Below are 13,359 nucleotides of genomic sequence, written 5' to 3' on the forward strand. Positions count from 1 at the left end.
ACCATATACAAAAACTAATTCAAAATGGATCAAAGACCTAAATGTAAAGCCAAAAACTATGAAATTCGTAGAACAAAAAATAGGATCAACACTAAGGCCTTAATACACAACATTAACAGGATACAAACCACAACCAACAACACACAAACTCCAGAAGATAAGCTAGATAACTTGGATCTTCTAAAAATTAAACACTTTTGCTCGTCAAAAGACTTCACCAAAAGAGAAAAAAGAGAACCTACAGACTGGGGAAAAAGTTTTGGCTATGACAAATCAGACAAAGGTCTAATCTTTAAAATCGACAAAAAAACCCAACACCTCTACAACAAAAAGACAAATAATCTAATTAAAAAATGGGCAAAGGAGATGAACAAACACTTCACCAAAGAAGACATTCAAGTGGCCAACAGACACATGAGGAAGCGCTCTCAATCACTAGCCATTAGAGAAATGCAAATCAGAACCACAATGAAATACCATCTCACCCCAGCATTACTGGCACAAATAAAAGAAACAAGAAATAACAAATGTTGGAGAGGCTGCAGGGAGATCGGAACTCTTGCAGGGGAGAGTGCAAAATGATACAATCATTTTGGAAAATGATATGGCGCATCCTTAGAAAGCTAGAAATAGAAATACCATGTGATCCAGCAGCCCCACTCCCAGGAATATATCCTAGAGAAATAAGAGTCGTCACACAAATAGACATACGCACACCCATGTTCATTGCAGCATTGTTCACAATAGCAAAAAGATGGAAACAACCATGATGCCCATCAACAGATGAATGGATAAACAATGGAGTATTAAATGCAACAATAAAGAACAACGATGAATCTGTGAAGCATCTCAACATGGGTGAATCTGGAAGGCATCACACTGCGTGAAATAAGTCAATCACAAAAAGACAAATAGTGCGTGAGACCACTACTCTAAATACTCATGAAAAGGTTTATACACAAAAAGAAGCAATCTTTGATGGTTACGAGGGAGAAGAGGTATGGGGATGGAAAAACACTAAATAGAGAGTAGATAAGTGATAACTTTTGTGAAGGGTAAGATAGTACACAATGCTGGGGAAGTCAGCACAACTTGTACAAGGCAAGGTCATGGAAGCTCCATAAGCCAAAAACCAAACCCACTGCCATGGAGTTGATTCCGACTCTTAGCTCCATAGATACATCCAAACTCCCTGAGGGACCGAATTGTTAGGCTGATGGCTGTAGGGACCATGGTCTCAGGGAATATCTAGCTCAATTGGCATAACATAGTTTATAAAGAAAATATTCTACACTCTCCTTTGGTGAGTAGCATCTGGGGTCTTAAAAGTGGATACTCCACTCGTCTCACCCCTTCGGGAGCAAGAAAGAATGATGAAAACTAAAGATACAGGGAAAGGTTAGTTCAAGGGACTAATGAACCACATCTACTGTGACCTCTACCAGACTGAGTCCAGTACAACTAGATGGTGCCCGGCTACCACCACTGACTGCTCTGACAGGGATCACAATAGACAGAGCTGGAGAAAAATGTGGAACAAAATTCTAACTCAAAAAGAAAGACCAGACTTGCTGGCCTGACAGAGACTGGAGAAACCCTGAGAGTATGGACCCCGGACACCCTTTCAGCTCAGTAATGAAGTCACTCTTGAGGTTCACCCTTCAGCCAAAGATTGGACAGGCCCATAAAACAAAATGAGACTAAAGGGGCACACCAGCCCAGGGGCAAGGACCAGAAGGCAGGAGGGAACAGGAAAGCTGGTAATAGGAAACCCAAGGTTGAGAAGGGAGAGTGTTGACAAGTCGTGGGGTTGTTAACCAATGTCATAAACAATATGTGTACTAACTGTTTAATGAGAAACTAGCTTGTTCTGTAAAACTTCATCTAAAGTACAAATAAATAAATAAAAGTTTGTCCCAAACCTCCAGTCACAATGTGTCTCTAGCAGATTCCCCGGTATGTCCAGGCAAAGAGCCCTTTGAAGACCTGACCGAAGAAAGAAAAACCCTTGTCTGGATGAACATCACCAAGCTACACAAGCACTGTAAGATCCACCAAGAGGCATTGACTGGACTAGCAGTCTCTTGCAATGACTCTTCAATCCTCATCACATCCCACGATTCCACCTTGCAGATGTTTTCTAAAGAATCTAAAATGCTACAATGGAGTATGTCATTTTTTAATATGGCTTTATCTTCTTTACTTTGACCAGGAGATGCCACTATCATAAATTCTTCATGGGATACTAAGGTTTATTTTTATTCCATAGCATTTGGACACATGAATGGGACATGATGATGCTGTTAGTAAGATCTGTTGGCATGACAACAGGCTGTATTCTGCATCTTGGGACCCTAAGTGAAGGTGTGGTCTGGCATTCCTGCAGAGATGCCAGGTACCAAAAGACACCACTTTCACTTGCTTGCTAAGCTGGTGCTTGATGTCAGTGCAGATACAATCAGTTTAAATGCTGCGAGTACCCTGTTGGTTTCAGGCACCAAAGAAGGCACAGTGAGTGTATGAGGACCTCACTACTGCCACCATGTAGCACCAGATACCATACCATTCAGGGACTGTGTGTGATACTGCTTTTAGCCCAGCTAGCCGCCATGTCCGCAGCACAGAAGACGGCTGTCCTAACACCGTAGATGTCCAGACTGGAATGCTCATCTCGTCTCTGACTTCGGAAGAGCCGCAGAGTTGCTTTATCTGGGAGGGAAATTCAGTTTTATCTGGTAGTCAGTCTGGTGAACTGCTTGTTTCAGACCGCCTCAGAGCAAACCTCGGTGAGAGAATTCAGGGCCACACAGGTGTTGTGACCTGTATATGGATGAACGAGCAGTGCAGCAGCAGCAACATCACGGCAGGGAATGACAGACATATGATGCTCTGGAAATTGCAGCATTAAGTGCCCTTGTCTCCTGGATGAGTTGAATTATATTTGTCTTTTTAAACCAAACTTTTAAATGAACTGGTGGATGTGCAATGATAGCAATTACAAGTTTTACCACATGGATAATTTGTGGGTTTAAACTTTCTAAATCATGACGTCACAGGAAGTCATTAGTTGCCATCTTCTGAGGCAGGTAAAGATGAGGCAGTACTTGGGAGAAAACATGACATTGATGTGGAAGGCAGATGATCATTCCAGTAGAGTTATTGTCAGAAGACAGCTTTGGGTGACAATGGCTAAGAGAAACTAAACTGGGCTAGGGAAACTTACCACAAAGCCCTGAACAGTGCAGAATTTGCCAAGAAAATGTGCAGCACTGTCTGCTGCTTCTGAGTGTTCCTATTTTGTCTTCCTGGGCTACCACAATTGCTACCCATGGGTTTTTGGGTGTGTTTTCAAGGAGTGGTTACTTTCTATGATGTGCTGTACCCAGGTTCTAAGAACCTGGGGAAGGATTAACAGTTCTTACAACGGTAAGTTTACTGTGTTTAGGAATGGTTTGTATTTCATTAGAGCTATTACATGCTCATCTTTTCTGCAACATTAAAATTATTTTTACATAACAAAAAAAATGGATAGCTGACATTGTTGGAGCACTTCCTACAGCTGCTCCCTCCTGGTGTTACTGGCAAAGCACTGTGTGTGACACTTGACTGTGCATGGAGACCAGTCGCTTACAATGCAGGAATCCAGTGTTGGCTCAGAGTGGATGTGTACAGCGTGCTCAACGTTTTCCCACATAATGTGGGAATCCCATCAGAGTGAGTCCCCAGCTTCAGATGTCGGCATGAATCATCCTTGCTTCTCAGCTCCGCCACGGTCCCGAGAGAGTGTGCTGTTAGCCAGAGTGTTACAGCAACACCGAGGGTGCAGGCGGGAGCTGCCAGTCATGCTGACAGCGTTGTTGTTACTGTTAGTCCTCTGCCCAGCTTGAATTGTGGGACTTCGAAGAAGACCCAATTTGGCAAGTAGTAACTCTGGCATTCTGCCCATTTGTGGAAGGAAGATCCTATCACCTGGTAATAAAATGCCCTTTTAATACATGCAGCTGGTGTTGTGGGAGCCTGCTCTCTCCTGCATCAGAGCATGGTGGGGAAGATGTATTTTGGGTGTATTTTCTGGGCACATGCTAAAAGATGGGCTTCCACGACCGCTGTTATTTCCCTCGCAGCAGTCACCACACCAGGAGAGCCGGCCATGTCTGCACAGGCCGCCTTTCCCTGACTGGTGATTTACCGCAGGCTCTGACTGGGCCTTCATGGAGGGAAGAACAAAATTGCTTAGTTAACTTCCTCCATTCAGGCCACTTTCTTTCAGCTTTCTAAAATTGTAGCTATTCTGACTTAAGGCGTCCCCGAGGTGACCTAGTACAACCATTATCTCACACCTCATTCTGCTTTGTCCTCTGCCGTTAAAATGTCAGTTTTCAGAATTAAGAGCAAATGAGGAAAAAATATACGTACATATATATATAAATTAAAAATTTATTTTTTTTAATATACATATATACAAAACCAAAAAAGAAAAAAAAACCCACTGCTGTGAAGTCAATCCCTACTCACAATGGCCCTATAGGACAGCATAGTACTGTCCCATAGGGTTTCTAAGGCTGTAAATCTTTATGGAAGCTGACTACTACATCTCTCTCCCACAGAATGGCTGGCAGGTTCAAACTGCTGAGCAGCTGAGTCCATTAACCACTGTACCACCAGGGCTCGTATATGTACACACACACACACACACACACACACACACACACGCACACCCCATAACTTTATGCAAATAACGTGGGCCTTCTATGTTTGTTTGCCAACTACTCCCTTCCCCTCAAGGTATTTTCATAAGCCCCTATGCCAATTTTTTTTTTTTTTTACACGTTTGAGTCCATTGTTGCAGCCACTGTGTCAGTCCATCTCATTGAGGGTCTTCTACTTTTTCGCTGACCTTCTACTTTTTTTTTTAAGTATGTGTTGGGTTTTTCGGGTACGTGTTGGTAGGTGCCGTCAAGTCGGTTTTGACTCAGAGCAACCCTATATACAATGGAACGAAACACCGCCAGATCCTGAGCCATCCTCAAGATCGTTGCCATGGTTGAGCCCATAGTTGCAGTTGCTGTGTCAATCCATCTAATTGAAGGTCTTCCTCTTTTTCTCTGACCCTCTATTTTACCAAGCATGCTGTCCTTCTCCAGGAACTGGCCCCTCCTGATAACATGTACAACATATGTGAGACAGAGTCTGGCCATTCTTGCCTCAAAGGAGCATTCTGGCTGTATTTCTTCCAAAACAGATTTGTTATTTCTTTTGTCAGTTCGTGGTACCTTCAATATTAGAACATACAGGTAAATAGCAAAGCACACCCAAGCCAAAACCAGACCCTTGATACTTATCACCCAGTGGTGGGGCTATAGGGCATGTGTTCCCACGCTTTACACAGCCACCATGTCCACCTGGTAGCAAGTGTTCCTGAAGCAGGAGCAGTGTCACGGGGTGATGTTCCAGCCCTGAGCCTAGCCCAGTGCCTGCTGTCTACAGGTGACAGGCCATCAGGGAGGCATGAGGTAACACTGCGGGAAGGTGGAGCAGAAGTGACAAAATGGGCTGCTTAGGGAGCTGGCCTGTTTTCTTTGTGAATCACCCAACAAGGAATCTGTGCGCTGCCTCCTGCAGAGATTCAGAAACTGCATCTACTCAAGGTAAAGGTTTTTTTGTTTGTGTGTTTTTTTTTTTTTTTGCTCTTGCAAAGTTATCTGCTTGGGAATGCTCTTCAAATTCTATTTTAAACTGTCTTCTTGCAATGTACCTAATCCTTGAAATATAAACTAGAATAAATCTTTCCAGGAGATAGGACAGCGTAATGGAAAGATTACTGACCTGAGAATCACGTCCTAGTCCTAATTAACTGCCCAACTCTGGCCAGACTGCTGGCGTCTCCGAAGCCAGCCTCTCCTCTGTAAGGTGAGGGCTTGGACTAGGAAAACCTCACAAGGCTACCAGATTTCTCACTGGATGGCTTCTGTAGCACCTGCCACACATTTACCTGGGGAACTTGTTAAAAATACAAATTCCAGAAGCTTTGAGCAGACTCAGTGAATTAGAGTCTTGAGAGCCAGCCTTGGTGTGTATGTTTATAACAAGCTTCCCTGGCAAGTTTTATGCACAAAGTTTTGAGGACCACTGCTCCATGAATTAGAATTGAGGGCTCTTTGAAAGCATTCCCACATGCCCTAAAACCCCATTCTGTTGAGTTGATTCTGACTCCTAGTGACTCTCCAGGACAGAGGAGAACTGCCCCATACGATTTCCAAGGAGCAGCTGGTGGATTTGAACTGCCAATCTTATGGTTAACAGCCCAGTTCTTAACCACTGTGCCAGCAAGGCTCCACACATGCCCTAGTGTTCACTTTTACTCTCCAGACTAACTCCAGATCCAATCCCTCCCCCACACCCTAAAACTACTGGTAGAATGTACCATTCCTAAGTCAGGAAGACATCCTTCTGGCCAAAAGTATTATCAGTCCTCCTTAGTTGTGAAGAATTACATAAAATGTTCACAGACAGCCTAAAGCCTGACTTCTGGTTTTAGCCAGAAATATTAAAAATAAAGAATTACTTTTCATGGAAAATAAGGACAGTAGTCCAAAGGTCTCATGTCAGGAAAAAATACTTTGAACTATTCTTTGGGATGATCTTTTCAGACCTTCCTTGCTCTGACTAGGGGGCCACACTCCCCATTGGCGCTGTCTGGCTGAGAGAGCTGGGCTCTGCTGAATGGCTCCTGATGAAGGTCACGGTGTGCAGACAGCCCTGCCAGTGAAAGAGAAATGGCACCATCTGGGAGACACACCCTGGAGTGTGCCTGGGCTGACTCAGAACTCTGCTACCATCACGCCACGCTGCTCCCGGGCTCTCTGATCCAATGCCTCAGTTTCCCTATAGGGAAGAAGACGGGCCACACCCAAGGGAAGCCTTTCATCTTCATATGATGTCATATTTCCTATGGACAGCCAGATTTCTAGGTAGGTGGAATACCAGAAATCTTCTTCTATCTTTTTCTAAAAGTAAGGACATTTTCTGGAAGGCTGAGCAGCCCTGGGGGAAGCTCCTCACTGGGGAGAAGCAGAATCAAGACAGGCCCTGCGCCAGTGCATGTTCTCCCCTTCTCTGCTGCGGCACTCAACTGTGAGGCTGGGGGGTCTGCTGGGCCCTCACCTGCCTCTGTTCAGTTGCCTCAATAAGCATTGTGTAGAACCAGTCTGAAAACCGTGCTTCTGGGCCAGGTGGACCCTCCAGGTGCTCACACCTGTGTGACCCCCCCCCCTCAGTCTTGAGTGTGGGCAGGACCTGTGACTTACTTCAAACCAGCAGAATATGGCAAAGGAGACTGGCTGCCATTTCTTTGATCACATTACTTATATAAGACTCTACATGCCGACAGACTGTTAGCGACTCTCCTTGGGGGCTTGGTGAAATAAGTGAATACGCCGGAAAGCCCATGGGGCAAGGAACTGTGGGTGGCCTCCAGGAGCTGAGGGAGGCCTCTGGCTGACAGTCAGCAAAACACATGCTATCTCAGTCTTACACCAGAGGGAGGGGGTCTGTCAGCAGCCAGGTGAGTGGGCGTATCCCCTTGGGAGACTCTGCTTAGGGGACCTGGCTAAGCCATGCCCAGATTCCTGACCCACAGACACTGAGATCTTAAACATGGGCTGCTTTAGGTCTCTAAGTTTGTGGTACCTTGTTACACAACAGAGAAAACTCTCACACCCTCTGTCTTTGAAGTGGAGATACCTGTTTGCTCATTTATTGGTTTTTTTTTTTTTAATTCACTAACCTACGTTGGTTACCTGATTCATGAAAGGCACCTTGGTTTGACGTGTTCATTACAAATAAAATGCCTGTTTTCGTGGAGCTCAAATTTGCCCATGTGACTGAACACAGAGGAAGTGTTGTGAGGACCCACAAGGTCTATAGAGAAAGAAGAGGCAAGCCCTCTCAGCCATCAGGAAATAGAAAGGGGCTTTATTTTTCTAGGGAGAATCAGCAAGGACAGTTGAATCTGATTTTTTCAAGGAGGCAGGAGTCATGGGATATGCAAAACAAAGTCTTATTTTTCCAGTCTCTGCCTCCAGTCAGTCTGTTGCAGAGGCTGGCAAACTACTGCCTGTAGGCCCAATCTGGCCAAACTCCTGTTCTTCTAAATAAAGTTACACAGCCATCCCCATTGACTTACACATCGTCTGCAGCCGCTTTCTCCCTTCAGCAGCAGAGCTGAGTGTTCCAGCAGACACAAAGCCTATGTACTATCTGGCTTTTGTGGAATCAGTTTGCTGACGGGCTCTACTGAACCTCCCCATACCATCTCTTCCCAAAATCTAAGGCAGATTTTGTAACTTCCTGGTCTCTTCCAGTTAGTAAGGCCCAGTCCAACTTGAAACTTCAGTCTCATCCTCGATTTAAATCTCCTCTCCACAGGACAGGCTTGAGGGGACCCCGGATTCTCGGAGTGGAGAGGAGGGGGCTGCTATTGCTCTGAAAGGCCTCCTCCTTCTCCCTTTTCAAGACTTTCTCCTTCAGGGGCAATGGGAGGCTGAAGGAACAGCACAAGGGTCTTTCACTCAGCTGACTGTGCCTCTCTGCCTCTCAGACTGGTGCTAGTTTCCATTGTCATTCTGTGTCTGGCTCCCAGATGCCACCTTCTGGCAGGGTGCATGGGGGTGACAAGGAGGAGCCTGTGTGGTACCCCTACATGATTCCCTGACATGGATGCTCCTGCCACAGCAACACCTCCCTGCCCCTCAGCTCCAATCACCAGAGATTCTGGCCACCAGCTGCTCCTTGGTTCAAGCCCAGCCACCATCCCCAGTGTCCATTTGGGACATATGATTGCTCCCCCATCCCACCCTCACCCCCATCTCTCCCCTGCTCACTCAGGCACCCTGGCGGAAGCTAGCATCTCACCAAGTAGTGGAGAGGTGGTCTTAGCCAGATGCCTGGTCCCCACCAGTGATTTTCCCAGCATAGTCTCCTCTTCCCTGGTCTATTTGTCTTGTAGGAGGGGGAGAAGTTGTTACAGGAAGTAAGAAAGAAACTCCATCACAAATGCCATCTTTCCCTATGACCTATGACCCCAATGATGACTACTCTCTAATCTCTCACTACTCTAACTCCCCCCAGTCATTTTATAACCACTAAGAAGGGGAGAGGAAACCCTGGTGGCATAGTGGTTAAGAGCGACGGCTGCTAACCAAAAGCTTGGCAGTTTGAATCCACCAGGCACTCTTTGGAAGCCCTACGGGGCAGTTCTACTCTGTTTTATAAGGTCACTATGAGTCAAAATCAACTTGATGGCAATGGGTTTGGTTTTCTTTTGGAAGAAGAAGAGAAAAGTGTAGGGGGAGTTGTGGTAGAAGGGCTGGTTCTGCCCCTGTTGCTAACCCTGGCGGAGTGTGTCTGGGTTCTATAGGTGCTTTGTCCTACTTAGATAGTGGTAGTTAATTAATGGGTCTCAGTGACAATTCAATAACCTACAGTGGGACGTAGAAGGAGAAGCACATTTGATCCACTGCAGCAAGCATCTACATAACACAGAAATGTAACAGACAGAAAGATTGACTCAAAAAATCTTATCACACGGGGGCTCAGACCATTAGCAATTTAGATAACACTAGAGCAGGGTCTCTTAGCAACAGTGCTATTGACAATTTAGGCTGTATAATTATTGCTTATGGGAGGCTATCCTGTGCATTGTAGGATGTTTAGCAGCATCCCTGGCCTCTACCCACTAGATGCCAGTAGCAACCACTACCCCCTGCACCGTTGTGACAACAAAATTGCCTTCAGGGATTGCCAAACATGCTGGGATGAGGGGTAAAGGACACTGATTGAGAAACTTTCTGATTGAGGGCATGGTCAACCAGCCACTTCAACTGGCTTATGTTGAAAGAAGAAGGATCATTGGCTTTTTTATCTCTACTTTAAAGGATATTTTCATATAGTCAAGCTCAAATTTTAAAAGTGAATGATTACTCTGAAAACAAACTGAAAGTTGTTACCTTAGCAGAATGGTGGAGGTATATAAATATATATCACCCTAACTCTATTTCTGTGGGTTTATATGTCACCTCTTGCAGAAGCTAATTTACATAATTGGAATTTTGACCAAAACACCATCTGATAGGGAAGGGAAGAGAAGCCCCGTGCTAGCCAATTTTACATATGTTGTCCCACTTATTTCTGAGAGATAAGTATTGCTTTCTTCTCAGAACAGTGAAACAAGACTCAGAGATATTAAGTTACTTAATCCCAAGGCCCCTTAGCTAGTGATTAGAAATAGAACTTAAGTAAGTCTGAGGGTAAAGTTCAGGGAACCCAATGTCACAATCTTACCTTTCTCATTGTCACAGAAATTGGTTTTCAGGATGATGCCTATGGCCCTCTAGCCCAAGGACCATTGGCAGTGGGTCTTCTTTCTCATCACTGACTCTACCTGGCTATTTGTAATCATTTCAGAAGGTCATGGAGCCATTTCTGTCACTCACTACAGAACTTAAAAACAACAGCTCTGCCTCTGTGAATTAGGGGATTAAACCAGATGACCTCTGTGGACCCACCCAGCTCTAACACCCTACATGTGATTCTACTCAATTTTAGAATTTTACAGGACTTGGCCATTGTTGCTGATGTCTTGGGTTGGGGGGGGGGGGGCTTCTTTTTTCTTTTTTAATTTCTCATACAAAAATTTATACACATATTGTTTTGTGACATTAGTTGCAGTCCCCACGATGTGACGGCACACTCCCCCTTTCCACCCCGGGTTCCCTGTGTTCATTCAATCAGTTGCTGTCCCTTCCTGTCTTTTCATTCTGCCTCCAGACAGAAGCCGCCCATTTGGTCTTGTGTATCTCGTTGAACTAACAAGCATAACAAGCATACTCCTTATATATATTGTTTTTTGTTTTACAGTCCTGTCTGATCTTTTTCTGAAGAGTGGGATTCAGGAATGGTTTTATTTCTGTGTTAACAGAGTGTCCAGGGGCCACCATTTTAGGAGTCCCTCCAGTCTCAGTCAGACCATTAAGTCTGGTATTTTTATATGAATTTGAGTTATGCCCCACGCTTTCCTCGCACTCCTTGCAGGACTCTGTCGTGTTCCCTGTCAGAGCGGTCATTGGTAGTAGCCAGGCACCATCTCATTCTTCTGGTCTCAGGCTGGTAGAGTCTCTGGTTCATGTGGTCCTTTAGTCTCTTGGGCTGATATTTTCCTTCTGTCTTTGGTTTTCTTCATTCTCCTTTACTCCAAGTGGTATGGGACCAATTGATGCCTCTTAACTGGCTGCTGGCAAGCTTTTAAGACTCCAGAAGCCACCCACCAAAGTGGGATGCAGAAAATTTTCTTAATAAACTTTGTTATGTCAATTGACGTAGATGTCACTTGAAACTATGGTCCCCAGGCCCCAGCTTGGGTATTTTTGTTTGTTTTGGAGTTTTTATTGTTGCTGATTTTTACATTATTACCTATCTCTTCAATTGAGATTATGCTTCTTACCTTACCACATCCTAATTCAATCAATCAACTCATGGCTATTAGCAGTTCCAAGAGATGACCTGCTCATATCTATGTTTCCATCTCTTCAACTAGTTGTCATCCAATTCTTCCTAGAATAATGCCGAGTAGGTGTGGTGCTACACAAGGAAGCAATCGTCCTATAACTTCTCAATGTTTATTTGTGACTACAAGAATTAAGTGAAAAGAGAGGAGAAAAGAGAGAGCAGAGTTCTTAAATGTGTTTGTTTTCAAAAAACGAAGAACCATTTAAATAAAATTTGAGTGGAAGCCAAATATGTTAAACAGATAAAAATGAAATTGCTTCAGGTTCAACTTTTTGAGTGAGGGCCTGACCATCCTTTGACCTCCTATATGCCCTTTGAAACTTTGAAAACTTTCTGCAGATTCCCCAGGACTTCAGCAAATACAGTTTAAAAATGGTTGTCCTACTAGAAGCAGTCCTGGAATGGCCAAAAAATATTTCCAAAAATTCACTCCGCCATAAAAGTAACAAGAACATTGGTAAAAATTGTCAAAATATACTTTTTCAGAACTGTGGAAATTAACAAAAAGCTGGAAACAATCCAAGGAGCATTTATTTAAATAAAATAGATGAATCTCAATAAGAGTAGCTGTGTGGCATTTTAATTTGCCCTAATCCAGTCTCCTTTGTATTAGTTTCCTATTGTTGCTGAAACAAATTGCTATAAATTTAGTGACTTAAAACAACGCAACTTTATTATCTTATACTTCTGTAGACCAGAAGTCTGACATGGGTCTTAATGAATTAAAATCAAGGTGATGACAAGACTGTGTTTCTTTCTGGAGGTTCTAGGAAAGAATCTGTTTCCTTGCCTTTCTAAGCTTCTTAAGCTGCCCTCATTCGTTAACTCATGGCCTCCTTCCATCTTTCTATCTTCATAGCCAGCAGTGGAGGGTTGAGTCCTTCTCACATTGCATCACTCCAACCTTCTCCTCCGCTTCTCTCTTCCACTTTTAAGGACCCTTCTGATTACCTACTGATGCTACCCAGAAAATCCAGAGTAACCTCCCTATCTTAAGGTCACCTGATTAACAAACTTAATTTCATCTGCAAACTTAATTTCCCTTTGTCATACAATATAACATATGGTTCTGGGGATTGCAATATGTACACTTTTTATTAGCAGGGGGGACATTATTCTGCCTACCACACCCCTTTCCACAGCTCATCAGTTCCACATATGATCAGGAAACTTAAACTTAAAAGAATGAAGGAAAAAAAAAGCTTCAGAAACCTGAGGGATGACATCGAGTATACCAAAATATGCATAACGAGAATCTCAGAAGGAGAGGAGAGAGAGAAACTGGCATAAAGAATATTTGAGGAAATAATTGCTGGAAGCTTCCCAAAGTTGATGAAAATATAGATTTGCATATCTAAGAGGCTCAATTAACTCCAAATAAGATAAATTCAAAGAAATCCACACCTAGACATTATTAAACTGTCAAAAGCCAAAAACATAGAGATAACCTTGAAAGCAACAAGAGAAAAACTCATCATATAAGTACAAGGTATTTTCAATGAGAGTAACATCTGGTATCTCATCAGAAAACACACAGGCCATAAAGCAAGGGAAAGATATTCAAAGTTCTGAAAGAAAAGGAATATCAACCAAGAATTCTATGTCCAGCAAAATTATCCTTCAAAAATGATGGCAAAATTAAGACATTCCAAGATAAACAAAAACAGAGTATCAGTGGCTAGAAGACCTGTCCTACAAGAAATACTATAGAAGTCCCTCAGGTTAAATGAAAGGACCATAGACAGTAACTCAGATAAGAAGAAATAAGGAGTGCTGGAAACAGTAACTATACAG

General features: G+C 43.6%; 1 pseudogene; it reads left to right on the plus strand.

Annotated features, from left to right (window-relative positions):
* The first annotated feature begins 1,720 nt into the window (after positions 1-1,720).
* LOC100676837 (protein FAN-like) lies at positions 1,721-3,066 on the plus strand (annotated as a pseudogene).
* The last annotated feature ends 10,293 nt before the right edge of the window (positions 3,067-13,359 follow it).

Source organism: Loxodonta africana, chromosome 14 (genome assembly GCF_030014295.1).
Source record: "Loxodonta africana isolate mLoxAfr1 chromosome 14, mLoxAfr1.hap2, whole genome shotgun sequence".
Classification (NCBI taxonomy): Eukaryota; Metazoa; Chordata; class Mammalia; order Proboscidea; family Elephantidae; genus Loxodonta; species Loxodonta africana.